We start from the raw sequence: 5,879 nt of genomic DNA, 5'->3' as shown, positions 1-5,879 counted from the left end.
TGCATTTACCATATGTACACTTTTTTACTTGATAATGCAACCAACGTGCTTACTTGCCACGTTTATGTTTCCGACAATCATAGGAGGGGTGCGTGTGTGTTCATGTTATTTTTTCTGCATTCACTAGTTGACATTTTCTGTTAGGTGGCAACTGCTTACCTCTTGCATTTACATTTCCACCATGACAATTTGGTCTGTTCCTATCTCAGCAGAATGGCTCGTGGCGATCATCAAAACGATGATGATGATTTCATGGATCCACCACAGCGTAATCGGGCAACTGGACGGAGAAAAGAGGGTGATGAGGTAAATGTTCACACATCCCCCCTTCCTCCTGCTTTATGTTACTGGTTGACACCTCGAGCTTGCAGTCGTCTGACACGAACTAAAATTTCATGACATTGCAAAACATGGCAACAACTGATCACTTTTTGCAAAAACATGGCAACAACTGATCACTTTTTGTCTGTTTTTTGCAGAAGAAGAAACGTATTCGCAACAGAGCCTCCCAAGAACGACTGACTGCGTTGACTGACAAATTCACCGACGATCAGAAGGGGGCTGCTGCTGAGATGGGTATGCAGTCTATGATGGATGTCCGGTGCAGGAACCTTGTCAACCCTGTATGCGACTGGCTTGGTGAGATCTACGACCCCGCCTCCAGGGAATTCGTGATTCCGGGACGTGGAAGACTACCGTTGAACGAGGAATCCGTGTTCTGCACTTTGGGTGTGCCTCGTGGACATATGAAAGTCCCGTACGAGGTCAACAATGAGATCGAGGAAGCGCTGTTCCCCCGTTTGTTTCCTGGGTCGGAATCCATGCCGAACACGTCTGCAGTGGCAGATTCGCTGCAGGCCATGACGACGCATGGAGATGTTTTCAAGATGAAGCTACTCATGTACCTCATCTTAGCTGTTTTCGCGCCGACCACCTCTCTTCGCCCAAGCAACAAATGCTTCCCCATCCTGGTGAATGATCCATCTTTACTACTTTATTTTCCTTTGATCTTTTTGGCTCCGATGTCATGTGTAAAGCTAGTGACTGCCAGCGTTTTCCGATGTTTTTTTCCATTTGATTTCTGATGCGGCAACCTTTTTTGTCCTGAAATTTTGTGTGGTGCAGGCGGATCTGGGAAATGTGAAGAACATGAATTGGTGTAAGTTTATTGCCGACTTCCTGCACGATGCATTCTCAAGCAAGATGTACCAAAAGGGTTGTCGACTGCATTTAATGGTATTTTTTTACCAGTTCTTTCTGTGAACACTGTTTTTTTAACACACTTTTATTCATGCATGGCAACCTGATCATAACAAGATGGCAACCTGATCATATCAAGATGGCAACTGCCATAATGACAATATGGCAACTGGCATAATGACAATATGGCAACTCCCATCATATTAGTATGGCAACTGTCATCATACTATGATGGCAACTGCCATCATAACAACATGGCAACTGCTATCACATTATGATGGCAATTAGCACATGTAGATGGCATCTTCTTCTTTTTCTTCTCTTCTTTCATGCACCTCAACTTGATTATCATGGGAACATATATTATCCTGTTTTCCTCCACACAGTACCCATGATGGCAACTGATATTTATTTCTTTTTAAAATTGTTTTGCATCAGCTCATGTACGTCGACTGTCTTGACCTGTCCACCGTGGATTTCACTGGGACAGGAGGCCCGCCGCCTGCGCACAAATTTGCTGTTTCTGCATGGACTATCAACGCTGTCAAGGCTGTGCTTGCCGCAGACAAGGCTACTGACACCACATATGGAAAATTGCAGGTTAGTTTTGGTTTCTTTGCCCACACGGCATGCCTACAAATTGGCATGAGGCAACCGTCTGTGGGTCATAAGAGATGACTACCTTTGTTATCCATGGCTGTCTGAGTATTGTATCCATGTCTCGTTCTACATGGCAACTCTTTTCGTTCGTGTTTAAACTTACATTCTCTCTCTTATGTCCTAGCTTTTTTTCTTCTTTTTTTGTTCTTTCTAGCTAATGGCCAATCATGCTATAGACTACAGCGTGTTTGGGGGGCCTCAAAACTTTGGAAAGTGAATGGACGTGCACTCAGCTCCGTCTTGCCCTGCCGACGTAATCAAAAGATCTACATCTATGGTTTGTCGTGGAGTATTTTTTGATGTCGTGCAAGTGATTGCAATACGGGTGGTCATTGATGCTTCTTTGTTTCGTGCACAGGCGAGGGCACCTGTTGAGCATCTAATAGGGCAGTTTGCATCTGGAATGACCGGCTTGCTCGGGAAGTTGGTTGAGGGGTGGATGTCCCTTAGTGGCTCTGACAGCAACGCGGTTGCGAGGCAGTTCACTTCATTTGTCCCAGAACGTACACACCGGCCAACCGGTTGCCGTGGCCGGTATGACTACAACAGTTCCCAAGAGCCTGCTGACACACAAGATGAACTAGGTGGAGATGCTGGTCTCAGCAAGGATGACGACGATGTCATGGAGAATGTGCAAGAGGACACTGATGATGATGATCATGCTGAAGTTCGCGCAGGTGGTAACAAGGGCAAGGATGCAACAGATATCCCCCAACCGGAGAAAGTCAAACAACATACGGCTGCGAGAGGCGAGGGGGTTTTGCCATCAAAGAGGGGGAGGGCTCCAGAGGGTGTTGGGCAGGGTTCTGCTGGCAAGAGGTCTAGGACCGACCCCGTAGCTGCCAGGAAGAGGTTTGACTTTTATTTTAGTTTTTTGCTTTGTCTATTTTCTTCGAACAGACTCATCCTTTTTTTGCACTTGTTTTTGTCAAGCGCGGCAACGAGTTTGCTGTCTGACAATTGCCACCTTTTTTTCCTCCATCTCATACGTGCAGCGAGCCGACAGCTGGTGGACGAGCAGTTACGAAGAAACAGGCGCCAACGCCAACCCGTGTTTCTGCTCGGTTGAACAAAGGCGCCCCCATTGCCGGTGACACCCCTTCCACCAGGTCATCTCCTCGCACGACGACGACCAACACCGGGGATCCTGTCGTGTTGCCAGACCTGAGGAAGGCAGTCAAGAAGTAGGTTTTTTCATCCGCTTTCATTGACATAGCGCTATATTTTCTTGATTTTCCAATGCATCCGTTTAGCTTGTCACATTGTCTTCTGTCATCGCCCCCACGTGGCAACTGCTGTTCTCCAAATGATTTTTCCTTCCTTTTTAAGTGTATGGCAACTCCTATTGTTTTTTACATGGCAACTGGAATCTAGGCCAAATGGTAACTTTAATGTACCTAATGGCAACTGCCATCTTTACCGTTGGCTTGTGAGCTCATCCCACACCTAGGTTTGAAATTGCATTCATGGCAGATCAGACATTTTTATCATTCTTCAAGTTGGCTAACATGGCAACTGCTGCTGGATGGCAACTGCTAATTATGACACATGGCAACTCACGTTCCCCTTACATGGCAACTACCAGCTTTTCCACTTGTTTTTCATTTTTTTAAGATTTCTACCAAGGCAAACATATTTTTGTTCATTTTTAATACCTTTTTCATGTGCTTTATTTTTTTGCAGGGTGAAGAAGACTACTACGCGCGGGGCCAAGCATATCAGTAAGGACCCGCTCGAACGCCTGCATTCAAAGTTGTCAACAGGGGGCAACTCAGATGTACATGAGGCACCAGGCGACAATACTGCTGCTGCACCATTGACCGCTCCCACCAACTCTGATGCAAGTGGCCGACCATCTCCGCCGGCTGCAGATGTGCAGGCTAGAACAACAGGCATCCGTACATCGGGGAGTGACGAGTCGGTATCTGCCAGGACAGCTGAAATATTGCCAACTCTTCTGGCAATGAAGGATGCTGCTGTGAGCCATGCCACCCCATCAGCAAGCGTTGAAGTGGACGCTCCCGAGACGAACCTAAGCAAGGAAGATTCCCGCTCATCTGACACTGATTCCAAGCGCGTGCGTGGTGGCACTCCTGTGTCCACGACAGAAGCGGCTGAGGCGGCAGTTCACAAGGATATGCCATCTACAGGTGAGAGTCCTGGCACAACAGCTCCAGCTCCTGTCGGTGCAGATACTGCTAAGGCGACTGTTTCGCGTGCTGGTCTTCCACCTAGGCGTCGTAGCCCCCGCAAGCAACCAACAGACATACCCAACGCACCGGCTGTAGCTAGGAGCAGGAGAGACGAGTCTGGTTATGTTCCTGCGTCCACACTGTTCCCGCCACCTGCCAAAAGCAATGTGATGGAGAAACCGGAAGACCGGAGCACAACTGATGCAGGTGTCAAGCCGGGCACGAGTGACGCAGGTGAAAAACCGGAGCAGACTGCGCCTTTACCCGCAGTGGAAATCCCCAGCATAAATCTGCGCACTTCCAGGCTCCCAGTCAATGTCGGTGTCCCCTACAGCCCAAACAAGAAGATTGTCATGAAAGTTGCGGCTGATACCGTTGACAACACGCCCCGCCCTGCAAATAAGGCCGATCATTCTGTAGCGGCCGATTCAGATATGTTTGTCGATCTTTCACCCTTGGATTCTGCCCCGCAAGTCGTTCGTGGTCCGGCCAGTAGGAATGAGAGGCACCCAATGGCCTTTACCCCACCGAGCTTCAGTCTTGGCATCAGTCAAGATCAACCGGTGGTGCAAGATCTTATGCCAGTTGCCTTTGCTTTCCCAGGGGGCATGCCCACAATGATGGCACAACCAATGGTCGAGGGCAGGAAGGCTGTCAAGTTCGCAGAGCCGATTGTGCAAGGTACACTTGTCATGTCCTTATGATTTTTCTTGTATACATCTTTGTAATTTGACTTTTGTCCCAATCATATTTTTTGGGGGTTCTCACTTGTGATGGCAACTGACATGTGATGACATGGCAACTGGATTTGATGCACCATGTCACCTACATTTTTTTGCTGCCATGCTGCATTTGACATTTCGGCAACAACGTGGCAACTGAAGTTGATTCAACATGGCAACTGCAGTTGCTGTCACATGGCAAATACAATGCATTACACATGGCAACTGGATTTGCCACACCATGTCACCTGCATTTTTTGTTTCCATGCTGCATTTTTTCATACGACAATCACATGGCAAGTGGAGTTGACACAACATGGCAACTGTAGTTGCTGTGACATGGCAACTACAGTCCAACTAGATGGCAACTACAGAGCAACTACATGGCAATTGTAGTTGCTATGACATGGCCACTGTAGTTGGACCACACATGGCAACTGCCCCACTTTTTCTACCTACATCTCACATCATGCACCCTATCTTCTCACAATCCATCTGTTTTTGATTTTCTAGGTATCCTAACCCACTTTTTTTATCATTGCAGCCACCCCTGAGGAGATTTCACCGTCACTTGATGAAGCTTACCGCATGATTGAGGAGGCAGCATTGCAGAGGAGGTCCTCACGAGGGCAAGGGCAATCAAGTTCCAACATGCCTGCAGATATGGTATCTGAGGATACCATTAGGAGTGCCACTCCTGGTTCTGTGAGGCAGCAGAGGGTAGTTCACCCACCTCCCGTGGAAGACTACGAGCCCGAATTCAGGGCCACTAAGGAACAAAACCAGCCGTACGATATCGTCAAGCGGTTTGGAAATGCGAGGGCCAGCAGCAAGCACATGAAGGAGCTGAAAGCGTAAATGACCACACCCCATAATCTCTCATTTTGCTTTGCTCCTTTTTTACCATTCATCTTCTTCGTACTTTCTATACATGATCCGCTTACGTTTTAGTTCTTTCATATATTTTTCTACTTAGTAGGCATGATTCTTCCATGTCATATCGTTTTCATACAGCTTATGTTTGGACAGAACCAAAGTCATTCAATGCGGAGCGACGTACGTCGAGCTGGGTGATCTTGCCGAGTCCGTGAGGCCAAACGGTAAA

This window comes from Triticum aestivum, chromosome 7A, assembly GCF_018294505.1.
Source record: "Triticum aestivum cultivar Chinese Spring chromosome 7A, IWGSC CS RefSeq v2.1, whole genome shotgun sequence".
In the NCBI taxonomy this organism is placed as follows: Eukaryota; Viridiplantae; Streptophyta; class Magnoliopsida; order Poales; family Poaceae; genus Triticum; species Triticum aestivum.
This window is presented reverse-complemented; position numbering follows the sequence as displayed.